We start from the raw sequence: 18,499 nt of genomic DNA, 5'->3' as shown, positions 1-18,499 counted from the left end.
CTTTGTCCTCCTGAAATTCACAATCATCTCCTTTGTTTTGCCCACGTTGAGATCCAGGTTGTTGTACTCACACCATTTTATGAGTCTTTCAACCTCCTCTCTGTCATGTAACTCATAATTGTTGCTGACAAGACCAACTATTGTATATCATCCGCAAACGATGATTTTGTTGGAACTGAATCTGGCAGTGAAGTCGTGAATCAGTAGCGTGAACAGTAGCATGGACTGAGCACACAGACCTGAGGTGCACAAGTCCAGCTGTGGAGAGGGGTGTTGAGTCCCGATTAATGTTTATCCTTCAACCTCTGAAGGAATGTCTGAGATTTTCTTTTGTTGGAGACGGTCATTACCTGACACATGCAGTAGTTGCCATTTATCACTGAGAACCTGCAAAGGCTATCTTCTGATAATTGATCTTGCCATTTTGAATTTTAAACCCTCGATTAAAGCCTGTTTTCAAACTTGAAAATGAAAATAGTCATAGGATCTAACAGCTCTTGCAACTTCTGTGTCCACTTCACTACTTTAATGTTCTCTATATCTGAAATCCCCTACATTATACTTAATGCTTCTATCAAGATATCATGCAAATTTAACATGGCCCTGTCTCTCATATGCTCCCCATGATTTTTTTGTGGCCCCATCAACTTAATCGACTGTGGTTGCAGAAGATACCCCACGAGTTCGAGTGGGCCGCAAGGAACTGTAGCCTCAAACAGCACAGCCAACGCTGTCAGAGGCCTTTATTGTTCTATTTTCATTTTTTTGATAATCAGAGGTATTTACAATCAGTTCAAATACATTTAAATAGTAATTTTATTTCAAAATTAAAACTGAAATAAATGTATTCAAGCTATGTTAAACTGCTGAAAATAATTAAAACATTAAAGTAATGCAAAAGAAAGACAAATAAAAAAAACACATGTTGTGAACCAGCTTCTTCAGTTTTCTAACAAGTTCAATTTGGCTTTGATGGCCTTCAGTAAGTAATTTTTGGTGACCTTCCTCAGTTGCTCCTAAGTGTTTGGAAGTGTTCCCTGATTTCATTTCTGAAATATCTGGCTTCAGTATTTAGACCATACCCGCTACTTCTGAATCCCAGAACCAGAAGAAATTGTTTCTGTTTACCGATCTCATGAGTCCTTCTTAAGGCCAGAAAGATTTAATCAAGTCATCACTTAATTCCCTAAATTCCAGGCAACATACTCCTAATATCTTTACATTTCTCAATATAATTTAAATCTTCACTTCCAGGAATCCTCCTCTTCAAAGACCTTCCAACACATGATTGCCAGAATCTTGGTGTGTTTAATGATAATGATGGGTTTATTGTAATGCACCAAAATCTTATTTTCTGCACCCGAATAGATACTTTGTAAAACAAAACAGCTCCAACAGTAAACACTAAATTGTCCATAAGGAAAGAGATAATAAAAATTTTAAAAATTCATAGTTGCTGTAGTGAAATAAAAAAATGGTGATTTAAAAATACAGACAGGCTTTTGTGTGGTACCCCGAGTAGTTTATGATTTGGGTAGTAAGGGGAGGTTCAAGAACCTGATCGCCATTGGAAAAACCTGCTCTTGAACCTCGAGGTACTGGATTTCAGGTTTATGTACCTTCTTCCCAAAGGTAGCAGCAAGAAGAAGTTGCAACCAGGGTGATGGGGGTCTTTTACAATGTTGTTTGCTTTATTGAGGCAGTGCCTCACATGGATGAATTGAATGGATGAGAGGTAGCCAGGTGGGAGCTTGTGATGAACTTAGCTATGTTTGCTACTTTCTGCAGCCTTTTGCATTCCTAGGCACTCGAGTTACCAAACCAGGCTGTGATGTTAACTAGTTTGTGTACTTTCAATGGTGCACCTTTAGAAGTTTGATAGAGGAGTACACAAACTTAGCAGGTCAAGCAACATCTATAGGAAGTAAAAGGTAGTCAACATTTTGGGCCTGAGCCCTTTTTCAGGAATGTTGAATATCTGGAGACGTCTGAATAAAAAGGTGAAGGGGTGGAAGGAAGGTTAAGAAGGAGGAGCACTCGTTAACAGATAAGAAGTAATAGTTGGATACAGGTGGGAGGGTAGAAGAGAAAGAACTGAGAGAGAATGAGGGCAGAGGGTTAAGAAAGATAACTAATAGGAAAAGGAAAGAGTGGGGAATTGAAGGAATGGAGACAGAAGGATGAAGGAACGAGAGAAACTGGGAGAGTGGGTTAATAGAAAATGGAGAAGTCAATATTGATGTTGTCTGGTTGGAGACTACCGAGACGCAAGACAAAGTTTTGTTTCTCCAATTTGTAGGTGGCCTTAATTTGACAGTGCATGAGACCATGGACAGACATTCCAGTTTGTTAGAAGAATGCAGATGTCTTCAATGGTGAGGGGATTGGCTAGGCTTACTACATTGTGAAGCTTTTAGCATTCCTGGGTGTTTGAGTTTCCAAACCAGGCTGTGTTGCAAACCACTTTCCACAGTCCACATGCAGAAATTTGAAAAGAGCATTTGAAGGCATGCCAAATGTCCTCAATTTCCTGAGAAAGCGGAAGCTTTGCTATGCCTTTTTCACAGTTGTGTCAATGAGCTGGTCCCATGTGGATGCCCAGAAACTAAGCTATGAACCTTCTCCACTGTAGACATGGATTCATGAATGAAGAGAGATGTGTGATTCCTTGCCCTTCCCTTTCTTGAGGCCATAGTTAGTTCCTTGCTCTTGCTGATATTGAGAACAAGATTATTGTTCTGGCATCTCCAATCTATATTCTGACACATAATTTTCAGTTATGATGGTGGTATCATCCGTGAATTTATAGATTTAGTTGGAGTCAAGTTTGGTTGCACAGTCATGGGTAAACAGGAAATAGAGCAGATGATGACACATGAAGCCTTGAGGTGCCTTATGTTGATGATCAGCAAGGACAATGATATACGTTGACTCTCAAGTTTCTAGTTTTTAACCATTTATTGTTTTTTCTAACTATTTTAGGCCCAAACATGCTCACATTTGTCTCCAGTGAAAAACATGAATTCAATCTCTTAGTGTTGCTTTGATATGCTATTTACAAAGCCATCTATCCTTGTACAATTTGAACAGGCCCAGCACAGGTCCTTGCAGGATACCAGTAGTCACATCTGCCTATAAGTGACCACCCTTATCATTACTCTTGCTCCCCCCCACCACCCCCCACTGCTGAATCAATTTCCTTTGAAGGTTAATAATTTATCTTCAAATCCACAAATTTCAGCTTCAGCTCAGTTTCTTGTGCAGGACCATATCCAATTGCCTGTAGAACAGTTCGCAGGAACCATCTCCAGCTATGCAACAAATCTGCAACACTGCACTGGAGAATCAGATAGATTTTTGGGAATGGAATGGCTCACACCCTTCTGGCTTGGAGTGGGAGTCCGAAAGATTAAACTCAAGTTGCCTGTTATAACTATATGATGTTTCAGCAAATCCCAGTTCAGTTCACTTATGGCAAGATTGCGTTGTGCTATATTAACAACAACCCCTTCAAATAATTTTTACAAAAATATTAACTAGTATGATAAACATCTGACAAGTAAATTCTCACACAAAAAAAAATGGAGGGACACAGTGGATCAGGCAGCATCCATGCAGGGAAATTGTTGGTTAGTGTTTCAGGTTTGTCGAGACCCAGTGGATTCTCTCTCTCTCTCTCCTGACCCACTGAGTCCTTCCAGCTTTCCTTTGTTCACTCAAGATTGTGCTTCTCATCTTTCCATAGTTTCACAGTGTTGTGTTTTAGTTAAATATCATAAATAATTTCTGAACAACCCAATTAATCTTTGCTTAAAATGATGCAAATGAGCAATAGGCTTTTCCTCTCCTTTTAAGAAGTATCACAGGTTCCTATTGGAAGTGAGCAGTTATGATGTAAACCTTCAGAAAGGCTTTGAAACATGAATCAAGACGTGCGATCAATAAATTCTCAATGCTGATTATGCTCTGAGAGGGTGGCTGATTTGTCAGATAGTTTATCATTTGTACCATATTGTGTTCTTTAGTTTTTCAAAAAGGCAAGTTTTAAAATTGACGTACAAAGAAATGTGTCACTTAGCAAATTAATTATTCACAGCAAAAGGTAGGCCACTAGCACTATGACCTCAATTGTTTTCATTCAAGGGCAATGAGAAAATCTCTCCCAAAACTTTACATCACTTTGAATACAAAGAGACGTAGCCAAAGATTTTGTGCTATACACCCAACAGTAGATAATCAATAAGGTAAGGACAGAAACAAATCAAACAAATTAATTATTAATTTGAGGAATGGCAGAAAATCAATATTGATTAATTATTTAGGGGATATATAAAAAAATAACAATTTAGAACTTTAGCTATGTAACAAGAATGATTGGAAGCTTTAACATTTCATTAATAATTGTTTTACAGGATTTCATGGCTTTCACTGTTACATCACTATTTATAATAAATTTAAATTAAACAAATAAAATGATTCATTTTTAATCAACTTTTTAATATTCTGTTGAAATAAAATAGAAAATATCATTGGGTGCAAATGTGGAGCTTTCACCGAAGCTCTGAAGAAGAGTCTGCTCTGAATTTGTAACTTTCACCTTCTCTGGGCTATTGTTCCTATTTTCAGACATACAAATAATTTAAAAACCATGAACTCAAAAGGTGGAGTAGCACTGTACACGATATCTTCTCACTATAAACTTCTTTTACTTGCTGGTAATGGAATAAAGCTTAAAAAAAAAGCCCCGTAGATTTGATCTTAAAATGATGCACTATTTGTAGAGGGGATTGCAGTGGAAGAAAAGTAAATTCAAGGATCAATGGGTTTTGATGAGTGCAGTAATGCAATCATTATACTACATTACCCCTAGAGATTACTTGACTAGTTTAAGGTGTACATCTTCTATTATTTCAACATGTGCAATTTTACAAAATGTCATTTATCTTGTGTTGAATTCGAGGAGAAATGGACACACAATTCTGACTCCAAGCAAAATTCTTTAAAGTTAAACAAGCTATTTCCCGCTCTTTCCATTGTAGACAATGGACATTATTCCAAGAACTGGAAAATTACAGATGTCATTCATAGGAGAGGAAAGATGGAGAAACCGGAGTCCGAACTTTAATAATTAATAAAGTTCCAGCATGAATTGAGGGGGGGACTTGATCGAGGTGTTTAAGATTTTAAAAGGGACAGACAGAGTCAACGTGGATAGGCTTTTTCAATTAAGAAAGGGGGAGATTCAAACTGGAGGGCATGGTTTAAGATTGAAGGGGGAAAATTATAAGGGGAACATGAGGGGAAATTTCTTTACGCAGAGGGTGGTGGGGATGTGGAATGAGCTTCCGGCAGACGTGGTCGAGGCGGGATCATTGGTTACATTTAAGGAAAGACTGGATCGTTACATGGATAGGAGGGGACTAGAGGGGTATGGACCGGGTGTTGGTCAGTGGGACTAGGAGGGTGGGGATTTGCTACGGCATGGACTAGTAGGGCCGAACTGGCCTGTTCTGTGCTGTAAGTGGTTATATGGTTATATGGAATTAAGCATCATATTGGGACAAAATTGTAGCCTTTCTCCATCCTTCCCAGCTCCAGAGGCATAGCTTTCAGCTGCCTACAAACTATTTCATTTCTGGGTGTACACCTGACAGCAAACATTCAAACTCCAGTTGTGATTTTAGCCGCATTTTAATACGGCACCCAATTTAGGTGATGTTGACTGAAAACAACAAATAACCTAATGAACCCAATTATTTTCAACTGACTTTCCCACCAAATTAAAAGCACCTTCATTTATTTCAGAAAAATATGCTTTTTTCTAATCTACATTTTAATCTTATCGTTTTCAGAGGGAAACCAATTTTTAGTATCATTCTTGTATGGTTTAATTAAGATTTCCAGAGTAGCAGCAAGGATTGAGTGTAAAATTGTATGTAATCCTTGTTCTTAAATCCTTTGTTTGTCTCAGCTGAGCTAAATCAGTTGAGCTACCAGATTTATTTGACACCTTCCTGTTCTTTGCTTAGGGGTACTTTGAATAAGGTCTCAGGCCCAAAATGTCGGTAATAGATTTTTTACCTTCCATGGACACTGTGAGACCTGCTGAGTTCTATGTGTGTTTTACTACTAATACAGCATCTGCAGATTTTCATGTTTCACTTTAAGCTACCAGATTTCCCTGCTTTTCCGAGGAAATGTTGGTGCATGGTTTGGTGTAATCTTCTGACCACTTTTCTTTTTATTTTGGAAGGCAAATTAAAGAGGTATCAATTTTCCTACTTTGTCAGAAAGGAATTCTGTATTAACCTCTTAAATAGTTGAATGTTATTGCAGGGTGCAATCTCATCTTCTCTTCCGCACCTGAGAAAACACTTTGTTTTTCACTTGGACAAATCTAAATCAATTTGTTTCTTCTGTTCCGAACATTTTCTTCTGAGATTTGAAATAAGGTCAAAGTTAATCTCCTAAACACTCCAATTATGCTGAAACTTCAAGTTCTCATTTTCTGTTTTTTGACAATTGTGCAGATAGTCTCGTACAATACCATAGATGCCCCGGTCAGCAGATTTTCTGCTTTATAAAGCTGGACAAGACAAGAACACAGTTTACAATTGTTGAAATGAGAATCAAATCTCTCAAACATTGAACTATTTCTCCTTTAATTCTAATTACTGACATGATATAAGCCTTCCTGAAGGGGACTTGGAGAAATCTTGTGCTATTCTGGTCCCCTCCCAAAATGTTTAAATTAAATATTTAAATGTAGGCACACAGCACGGTAACAGGCCCTTCTGGCCCATGAGCTCATGCTGCCCAAATACCCCAATTAACCTACAACCCTTGTATGTTTTTGAAGGGTGGGAGAAAACCAGAGTGTTATACAGACACAGGGAGAAGGCACAAACTCCTTATAGACAGCGCCAGATTCAAACCTAGATCACTGGAGCTGTAATAGTGTCGTGTTAACCACTACACTAACCATATTGTTCTGGTATAGTTCTCTTATTGTAAATAATTTAAGTTCAAGTTTCTTTATCATCCGACTGTACAACCCGACAAAACAGGATTCTCTGGTCCTCGGTGAATGAAGTCCATTTTTGGTTAAAGAAATCAACTTCCTTCACTCTGCTTCCTTCAAAAACAGAAATGAAAAGTTTATTTTCCCGTGAATTTATACCTTCACATGGTCAATCTCTGATTCTTCTTTTCCCTTTCTGTAGCTCTCTAGGTATCGCTGCATTCCAGGGAAGGGAAATCTAAAACTAGAGGGCATAAGTTTAAGGTGAGAGGGAAAAGTCTTAAAGTGCCTGAGGAGCACCTTCTGGACAGAGGAAGGAAGGTACAATTGTAACATTCAAAAGACATTAGGCAGGTAGTCAAATGGGACTAGCTTGGATAGACAACTTGGTCAGCATGCTGTAAAACTCTATGACTCCATGCATTCATCTCATAAGATATGAATCCATTACAAGCCAGCAGACTCACACAGTTATATTGACGATATTTCTTCCCACCTGGCCTCATGTACGACACAATTCTGACCTCACACAGTGTCATAGTCTGACCTGCCAGGCATTACCTGCACTTGGCATCTTTTTAATGTTCTTTTGTTTCTATTTTTCCCCTCTAACCATCCTCATCTCATAGCTTCTGTTCATTTTTTCTCTCTTCTGCTTCCTATTCAGCCACTAGCTGGATGATCTCTGTAATTTGTCTGCATGGGTTTTCCCCAGGTGCTCCAGTCTTCTCCCACGATTCAAAACGTACCAGGGGTTGTAGGTTAATTTGGTGTAAATTGGACGGCATGGGCACGTGAGCCAAAATGGCCTGTTACAATGCTGTATGTCTAAATTTAAATTTAAAAATGTATCCCTATAGCAGCATCCCATCAGAGGTATTCTCTTTGTCCTTGCCACCCATCTCCTTCCTTCTCCGTAACTTATAATTAACCTGTTTGCTCACTTTCCAAGGTCTCTCATTCCATCGATGCTGCCTGGCTGACTGCGTGTTTCCAGAAATGTCTGCTTTTATTTCAGATTTCCAGCACTTCGGCGTGAACTAAGTCTTACCTATTTTTTAGATGCATCACAGGAAGTTCCCTATTCAGATGCATCACTGCTTGGTACTAGAACTGCTCTGTCCAACACCACAAGAAACTGCAGTTGCATGAAGCTAGTGTGCCAACCAACCTCCACTCCATTGATTCTATCATCAACTCCCACTATCTTGGGAAGCAGACAATGTATTCAAAGACATATCCTACTCCAGTCACACTCTTTTCCACTCTCCCTTTGAGCAGTTTCTAAAAAATCCACCGTCAGATTCAAGGACAGTTACCAGATGCTTGAGTAAGCCTGTCATTGGAATAAGCTGATGTTTTGCACTGATTAACTGTACTTTCTCTTTAATACTTTTCCTTGTCAATTAAAATACAGAAAGTGTTTCCAGACAATATTTAATTTAATTTATTTTCTCTTTGTTGGTGAAGTCGAGACGATTCATTTTTATTAATAAATTCTCAGGTTATGCTGCCCAGTCTTTTTTCTAATATTTTATTTAAAAATTTTAAAACCACATCTACAATTATTAAATGAATACATTGAAAAAGCAATACATATGTGCCCAGTCTTTTTTTTTTACTTGTTTGTTTTCTTAGATCAGATTAGGTGGGGTTTTATATAATTTTTTTTGAAGATTTCAGTTTGAGGAGATGAGAACATATTCATTAATTGTGGTGTAATGCAATATGTTACATCACATGATGTCATATAGTGATTTTTTTTTCCTTCCTGATGGTGTACTCCAATTCTCCTCATGTATTGTTTACCTATAATATGATTAATACGAAGATTGAAAAAGAAAGACAATATAGAAAATAATCTACATTATAGGCCTCTACTGACAACGATCAGTATTGTACAGTGCAGACAATATAGCATGTTAAGTGCGAGGCCCTTCCTCTCATTTGCTTGATGTAAAGAATGGTCAATGGCTTCCAGCATTCACATATGCAACTCAATGACTAAAGCTGGCCGACCTGCTTCTAGAGTGGAGACAACATCGATTGTACACTTTCCTATTCACCCCAGGGGAACCTTGTTGAAGCAAAAAAATAGGATTGTGGTGAGAAGTCAATGAGAAGCTGGAGAGACTCACCAGGTCAGGCAGCATCCATGGTCAGGTTAGGTCAATGACTGACCGTTTCTCTCCATGGATGTTGCCTTACCCATTGAGTGTCTCCATTGATTTCTCAAGATTCATGCATCTGCAGTTGAGGTGAGAAAGATTGAAAAAAGTGTGTGATATACATGTGTAATTGATCAGTAATAGCTCACAGAAACATCCTTGGTTTAATTAAAGTAAACTGCATTGAGTCCTTTAATATATGCAGGATCCAATGGCTATATACAGAATTCAGATTTAATATTATTGCACCTATATTTTAGTTATCAGAGAGTTGTTTAGATTTGCATTTGAATGTTAACATTTTGCAAAGGAACATTACATCATGATCCCATGAAATGATCAGGAGCAGGTGAGCACAAATAATTAAATGCAATATCCAAAAAATCTGCATGCTCTGAGAGTCGCAGGTCTCACTTTGTTCTCTGTTACCCACCCTTCAGATGGGGTCATTTGTTAAAGATAAAGCTTGCAGTTCAGCCTCCTGACAGCTCATGACAACATTCTGTTGTCACTTCACTAGAGATGACGCTAGGGGACTTATGGCTAACGGTGGATGTCTGACACCTTCATCCACACAAGCCTTATCATGGGAAATTGCTTCAAATGCACCTGTCTGACAAGTTCTTAAATGCTTTATTATCTTGAGACTACATGCTTGACCAGGCTGTTAAGTGACATCAGAAACAAAATGCTGCAGCTTTCAGGAATTCCAAATGTACATTGTATTGCTCTTTAGACAGCCTGCTACACAACAGCATTCTTAACAATTATTTCAAAGTATTCAACGGATTGTGTAGTCTGCAGGAAATAATGACATTTTCCCCACTCAGATTGTAAATACCATTTGCACTTTAAAGAGTCCAACTGGAAGGAGTGTAGAATTAAAACGTCCAAAGTAGCGTTTGATAAAACTCGGTACTGAGATGAGGCAGACGAGGGTTTACAGAAATATATGCTAAAATCAGGTTCTGGCACATAATAATATAAATCAAAATATATTACAGTATATACAGTTAAAAGTCTGAAAATCCAGACTGCTCGGGGATTGGGCCTGTCCGAATTTTCCAAATTCTTGGGCAGTACTTTTAAAATTCAAATTTAAGGAGGAACAAAGAAGAGATTAAAAAGTACATTTTGATAGTTTTTTTTTTCATGAGCAAATACAGCATGGCCTCATTTATCGATGTGAGCAGATTTAAAGAAAAATAAAATGGTCACTTGTTGCCGCTGTGCATCTGTGGCGTTCACATATGCATCCACACATGCACACAAAAGCCCACTAAATTTAAAACATTTCTCAGGTTGTCTGGATTCTGGCATCCAGATTTTTGGACTTCTACTGTACCATTTGCCTATCTACGCACTTCTTCATTGACCTTCCTAAGTTAAAGAGCTCACACCTGAAATCGTGATCATGGCTTTCTCTGGGGATTTTTTTTAACTTCCTTTTACAGTGCATCTTTGGTGGAGTCAGGACCCAATCACTGCCATGAAATTGACCCCTTTGTTCAGGTACTACAAGTTTTAACTTCAAGACTGAGGTGCGGAGGAGTCACGTGATGGAGTAGTGGCCGGACGGTGAACTCCAGCCCTCTCCAGAAAAGTCGGGAAAAACAAGAGAAAATACAAAGGCACAGAAATACAAGTTAAAGAAAAGTGAGTATAAAGGTGGAAAGAAGATGGAGACAAAAGGAGAAAAATCAAAATCAACGGAAAGAAGAGAGGAAGAGAAGACAACGGAGGAAAAAGGTGAAGGCCTTACCTGTCCGAAGAGGCCCGCTGTGGAGAGAAGACCCCACTACCTCAGGTCGGTAGAAAGAGAACTACAACAATGGCTCACAGAGCCGAGTAAAAGTGCGCAACCGCGCATGCGCGAGGAGTCGCGCATGCGCGATGCGCATACAAAAAAACACACCGACGGGAGGGGGGACCAGCTGGGGAGTCGATCTCCACAGCCGGCAACGACAGCTGCAGAACACCTGCAGCAAGAAGAGACCACAGAAGACAATAGAAACAAGAAAGAAGAGGAGGAAAGGGCAGCAAAGAAACAACAGATGGTCAACCTAGAGGAAGAAGAAGAGGAAGAGGAAGAGTACAGGGAAATAGAAGAAGAAAAGATAGGCAAGGTAAAGGAGGTACTTGCTCTTGTTAGAGGATACATGGAGTCATTTAAAGAATGGCAAACACAGGAATTCAATGATTTAAGAAGAAGAATAAACAACACAGAAAAGAAAATAAATAAAATGGATATGACCTTAACAGAAATGGGGAAAAAAATGGACAAGATGGAAGAACGGGCAATAGCAGCAGAAATGGAGGTAGAAGACTTAAAAAAGAAATTGGAGGAATCTAATAAAAAAACTAAAGAGACACAAGAATTACTAGCCCAAAAAATAGATATAATGGAAAATTATAACAGAAGAAATAACATAAAGATAGTGGGCCTCAAGGAAGATGTAGAAGGCAAGAATATGAGGGAGTTTATAAAAGAATGGATCCCTAAGGCCCTAGGATGTCCAGAACTACAGCAAGAAATGGAAATAGAAAGGGCACATAGAGCATTGGCCCCTAAACCACAACCACAACAAAAACCAAGATCTATTGTAGTAAAATTCCTAAGATATACTACAAGAGAAAAGGTACTGGAGAAGACAATGGAAAAAGTAAGAGAGGGCAACAAACCACTGGAGTATAAAGGGCAAAAAATCTTCATTTATCCAGATATAAGCTTTGAACTCCTAAAGAAGAGAAAAGAGTTCAATGCAGCAAAAGCGATTTTATGGAAGAAAGGATATAAATTTACACTGAAGCATCCTGCGGTATTGAAAATATTTATTCCAGGACAACAAAACAGACTATTCTCGGATCCAGAAGAAGCACGAAAATTTGCAGAACAATTACAAAAATAGACTGAGGGATGAAGACGGGTAATGAGAGCAAAAATTATCACGATTGATATGTATGTGGGTAAAGACAAAAATAGACTGAGGGATGAAGACGGGTAAGGAGGGTAAAAATGACCACGATTGATATGTATGCAGGTAAAGAGGTATAAGAGTGAATAGAGACAATGGGCATATGTGAAAGTATCTGTAATTAGAGGAAAACATAGAAAGTATAGACAAGAATTAATAAGGGAAGGTAATGGAATAGAGAGAATAAGGAGGGAACTAAAAGAGTGACCTTTGTGACATATAAAAAACGAAATCTTTTCTGTGGGGGGCTGGGTGGGGGGAAAAGAGCGGTCACTGCAAAATCAGTTGACGCTTGCGAGTGGATTCGCAAATCCAAATGGAGAGGGGAGATGTGGTTGTCCGACAAGGGATAAAGGGCAACTCAGGAGGGGAAGGGGAGATTGGGGATAAAGAAGATAGAAATAGGAGAATAAGGAAAATGTTGGATGTTGTAGGAATGTTGTCTGGTAAAGAGTTGAAAATAAGAAAACAGAAATGGAAAAGGAGGAAAGGTAATGATGGAAAAACGGAAAGAGAAGATAAACAAAATATAAAATGGCTACGCTGAACTATATGACTCTAAATATTAATGGAATACATAACCAAATTAAAAGGAAGAAACTACTAAATTTACTGAAAAAGGAAAAAATAGATATAGCATTTGTCCAAGAAACACATTTAACTGAATTGGAGCACAAGAAATTAAAGAGAGATTGGGTAGGACATGTAACAGCAGCATCGTATAATTCAAAAGCAAGAGGAGTAGCTATATTAATTAGCAAAAATGTGCCATTTAAAATAGAAGAGGAAATAATAGATCCAGCAGGGAGATATGTTATGATAAAATGTCAGATATATTCAGAGCTTTGGAATCTACTTAATATATATTCACCTAACGAAGAAGATCAAAAGTTTATGCAAGATATCTTTTTGAAGGTAGCTAATACGCAAGGGAACATACTAATAGGAGGGGATTTCAATCTGAATTTGGATCCAAATATGGATAAAACGGGGAAAAAAATTAACAGGAAGAACAAAGTAACCAAATTTATAATTAAATCAATGCAAGAAATGAAACTTGTGGACATATGGAGGAAACAAAACCCAAAAGAAAAGGAATACTCATACTACTCGACTAGACATAAAACATAATCAAGGATAGACCTATTCCTGTTATCAGCCCACATACAAGGGAGAGTTAGGAAAACGGAATATAAAGCTAGACTATTATCGGACCACTCACCCCTGTTATTGGCAATAGAGCTAGAAGACATCCCTCCAAGAATGTATTTCTTTCTTTGGCTTGGCTTCGCGGACGAAGATTTATGGAGGGGGTAAAAAGTCCACGTCAGCTGCAGGCTCGTTTGTGGCTGACCAGTCCGATGCGGGACAGGCAGACACGATTGCAGCGGTTGCAAGGGAAAATTGGTTGGTTGGGGTTGGGTGTTGGGTTTTTCCTCCTTTGCCTTTTGTCAGTGAGGTGGGCTCTGCGGTCTTCTTCAAAGGAGGCTGCTGCCCGCCAAACTGTGAGGCGCCAAGATGCACGGTTTGAGGCGTTATCAGCCCACTGGCGGTGGTCAATGTGGCAGGCACCAAGAGATTTCTTTAGGAAGTCCTTGTACCTTTTCTTTGGTGCACCTCTGTCACGGTGGCCAGTGGAGAGCTCGCCATATAATACGATCTTGGGAAGGCGATGGTCCTCCATTCTGGAGACGTGACCCATCCAGCGCAGCTGGATCTTCAGCAGCGTGGACTCGATGCTGTCGACCTCTGCCATCTCGAGTACCTCGACGTTAGGGGTGTGAGCGCTCCAATGGATGTTGAGGATGGAGCGGAGACAACGCTGGTGGAAGCGTTCTAGGAGCCGTAGGTGGTGCCGGTAGAGGACCCATGATTCGGAGCCGAACAGGAGTGTGGGTATGACAACGGCTCTGTATACGCTTATCTTTGTGAGGTTTTTCAGTTGGTTGTTTTTCCAGACTCTTTTGTGTAGTCTTCCAAAGGCGCTATTTGCCTTGGCGAGTCTGTTGTCTATCTCATTGTCGATCCTTGCATCTGATGAAATGGTGCAGCCGAGATAGGTAAACTGGTTGACCGTTTTGAGTTTTGTGTGCCCGATGGAGATGTGGGGGGGCTGGTAGTCATGGTGGGGAGCTGGCTGATGGAGGACCTCAGTTTTCTTCAGGCTGACTTCCAGGCCAAACATTTTGGCAGTTTCCGCAAAGCAGGACGTCAAGCGCTGAAGAGCTGGCTCTGAATGGGCAACTAAAGCGGCATCATCTGCAAAGAGTAGTTCACGGACAAGTTTCTCTTGTGTCTTGGTGTGAGCTTGCAGGCGCCTCAGATTGAAGAGACTGCCATCCGTGCGGTACCGGATGTAAACAGCGTCTTCATTGTTGGGGTCTTTCATGGCTTGGTTCAGCATCATGCTGAAGAAGATTGAAAAGAGGGTTGGTGCCAGAACACAGCCTTGCTTCACGCCATTGTTAATGGAGAAGGGTTCAGAGAGCTCATTGCTGTATCTGACCCGACCTTGTTGGTTTTCGTGCAGTTGGATAATCATGTTGAGGAACTTTGGGGGACATCCGATGCGCTCTAGTATTTGCCAAAGCCCTTTCCTGCTCACGGTGTCGAAGGCTTTGGTGAGGTCAACAAAGGTGATGTAGAGTCCTTTGTTTTGTTCTCTGCACTTTTCTTGGAGCTGTCTGAGGGCAAAGACCATGTCAGTGGTTCCTCTGTTTGCGCGAAAGCCGCACTGTGATTCTGGGAGAATATTCTCAGCGACACTAGGTATTATTCTATTTAGTAGAATCCTAGCGAAGATTTTGCCTGCAATGGAGAGCAACGTGATTCCCCTGTAGTTTGAGCAGTCTGATTTCTCGCCTTTGTTTTTGTACAGGGTGATGATGGTGGCATCACGAAGATCCTGAGGCAGTTTACCTTGGTCCCAACAAAGCTTGAAAAACTCATGCAGTTTGGCATGCAGAGTTTTGCCGCCAGCCTTCCAGACTTCTGGGGGGATTCCATCCATACCTGCTGCTTTGCCACTTTTCAGTTGTTCGATTGCCTTATATGTCTCATCCAGGGTGGGAACCTCATCCAGCTCTAGCCTTAGGGGCTGTTGAGGGAGCTGGAGCAGGGCGGAATCTTGGACTGAGCGGTTGGTACTGAAAAGAGATTGGAAGTGTTCTGACCATCGGTTGAGGATGGAGATCTTGTCGCTGAGGAGGACTTTGCCGTCTGAGCTGCGCAGCGGGCTTTGGACTTGGGGTGAGGGGCCGTACACAGCCTTTAGAGCCTCGTAGAAACCCCTGAAGTCGCCAATGTCCGCGCTGAGCTGTGTTCGTTTGGCAAGGCTAGTCCACCACTCATTTTGGATCTCCCGGAGTTTGCGCTGAAGATGGCTGCATGCGCGACGGAAGACTTGTTTCTTCTCTGGACAGGACAGCTTTGTAAGGTGAGCCTGGTGGGCAGCTCGCTTCTTTGCCAGCAGCTCCTGGATTTCCTGGCTGTTTTCGTCAAACCAGTCCTTGTTTTTCCTGGAGGAGAAGCCCAGTACCTCTTCAGTGGATTGCAGTATGGTAGCCTTCAACTGATCCCAGAGGGTTTCAGGGGACGGGTCCGTGAGGCGGGTTGCAACGTCGAGCTTTGCTTTGAGGTTTGCCTGGAAGTTTCCTCTCGCTTCGTCTGACTGCAGTTTTCCAACATTGAACCTCTTTCTGGGGGCTTTATTGTTCCTGGGCTTTGGCTTGAAGTGAAGGTTGAGCTTGCAGCGAACCAGCCGGTGGTCAGTGTGGCATTCCGCGCTAGGCATGACCCTGGTGTGGAGCACATCTTGTTTGTCACTTTCTCGCACCAGGATGTAGTCCAGGAGGTGCCAGTGTTTGGATCGGGGATGCATCCAGGTGGTCTTAAGGCTGTCCCTCTGCTGAAAAAGGGTGTTTGTAATGACAAGCCGCTGTTCTGCGCAGAGCTCCAACAGGAGGCGCCCATTGTCGTTGCACTTGCCGACGCCATGCTTGCCCAGGATTCCTGGCCAGGTTTCTGAGTCTTTGCCGACACGAGCGTTGAAGTCGCCCAGGATGACAACCTTGTCGGCTGTAGGGGTACGTTGGATGAGGTTGCGCAGGTCGGTGTAGAACTTGTTCTTTTCTGCTGGTTCCGCCTGGAGGGTTGGAGCATAGACACTGATGAGGGTGATGTGACGCTTGTTTTGAAGTGGGAGTCGCATGGACATGATTCGGTCCGAGAGGCCTGTCGGAAGGTTTTCGAGTTTGGAGGCAATGAAGCTCTTGACCATGAAGCCTACACCAGATAGGCGTCGTTCATCCGAAGGCTTGCCAGACCAGTAGAGTGTGTAGCCCGCGCCGCGTTCTTGGAGGCTGCCTACATCTGCCAGGCGGACTTCACTGAGAGCGGCTATGTCGATGTCAAGTCTGAGGAGTTCATGTGCAATGAGGGCAGACCGACGTTCAGGTCGGTGGCTGTCAGTCTTGTCTAGCATGGTTCTGATGTTCCAGCATGCTAGCTTGAGTTTGTGAGCATCTTTTGAGGGGGAGGACGTGGAGGGGGAGGACGTTGAGGGGGAGGACGTGGACCTGTCCTCGGGCCTGCGCAAAGGAGCTTTTAGGTGGAGTGCAGTGCGCGCAGTACTGGCCCCACCCTTTACACCCATGGTTCGTGTGCCGTGGCCAAGCAAGCTGGGACGTGGCAGCGAGGTCCTTGGGTCGTAGGTTTTATATCGGAGTGGCCTTCTCCTATGCAGGTTTCTTACCCGGGCTGGAGGGGTCTGCCTCCCCTCCTAGGTCGGTCCATACTGCCCGGACCGGGGCCGAGGCCGCCGCAGTTCACCCTGTGCCTGGACTGGGGCCACCGCCTCCCACTCCCTGCCCGGACCGGGGCCTCCGCCTGCCTCACTCGACCAAGGCCGGGGCCGCCGTCTCCCCCTTGCTCCTGCCCGTATCGGGGCCGCCGCCGTCTACCCTTCGCCCGGACCGGGGCCGGGGCCGCTGCTGCTCTCCCTGTGCCCGGACTGGGGCCGCCGTCTCCCCCTTGCTCCTGCCCGGATCGGGGCCGCCGCCGTCTACCCTTCGCCCGGACCGGGGCCGGGGCCGCTGCTGCTCTCCCTGTGCCCGGACTGGGGCCGCCGTCTCCCCCTTGCTCCTGCCCGTATCGGGGCCGCCGCCGTTTACCCTTCGCCCGGACCGGGGCCGGGGCCGCTGCTGCTCTCCCTGTGCCCGGACTGGGGCCGCCGTCTCCCCCTTGCTCCTGCCCGGATCGGGGCCGCCGCCGTCTACCCTTGTATAGATGGAGATTAAACCCCATGCTACTTAAAAGACAGGATTTTAGAGAATTTATTGAAAAACAATTAAAAATGTACTTTGAAGTAAATACGGAATCAGTGGAAGATAAGTTTATACTATGGGACGCAATGAAAGCATTCATTAGAGGGCAAATAATAAGTTATGCAACCAAGATGAAGAAGGAATATAATCAGGAAACAGAGCAGTTGGAAAGGGAAATAATAAACATAGAAAAAAAATTAGCAATAAAGGAAGATACAACCAAAAGAAGAGAATTGGCGGATAAAAAAATAAAATATGAAACATTACAAACATATAAGGTGGAGAAGAATATAATGAAGACAAAACAGAAATATTATGAACTAGGGGAAAAAACACACAAAATCCTAGCATGGCAGCTTAAGACAGAGCAAACTAAGAAAATGGTATTGGCAACAAGGAAAAAAGACAAACAAATTACATATAATCCAAAAGAAATTAAGGAAAACTTCAGAGAATTCTATGAACAATTATACCGAACCGAAAACGAAGGGAAAGAAGGGAAAATAGATGAATTTTTGACTAAAATTGAACTACCAAAACTACAAATAGAGGAACAAAATAAATTAACAGAACCATTTGGAACAGTAGAAATACAAGAGATAATAAAAAATTTACCAAATAATAAGACACCAGGAGAGGATGGACTCCCAATAGAATTCTACAAAACATTTAAAGACCTAATAATACCGCCCCTCCTGGATGTAATCAACCAGATTGATGAGACACAAAACTTACCAGATTCATGTAAAACAGCAATAATTACAGTGATACTAAAACAAGGGAAAGATCCACTCTCACCAGCGTCATATAGACCAATATCTTTGCTAAACACAGATTATAAGATAATAGCTAAACTATTAGCGAACAGATTAGCAGAACAGGTACCGAAAATGGTAAATTTAGACCAAACTGGATTTATCAAAAAAAGACGCACAACAGACAATATTTGTAAATTTATTAACTTAATTCATGCAGTAGAAGGAAATAAAGCACCGGCAGTAGCAGTTGCTT

Source organism: Narcine bancroftii, chromosome 1, assembly GCF_036971445.1.
Source record: "Narcine bancroftii isolate sNarBan1 chromosome 1, sNarBan1.hap1, whole genome shotgun sequence".
Classification (NCBI taxonomy): domain Eukaryota; kingdom Metazoa; phylum Chordata; class Chondrichthyes; order Torpediniformes; family Narcinidae; genus Narcine; species Narcine bancroftii.
This window is presented reverse-complemented; position numbering follows the sequence as displayed.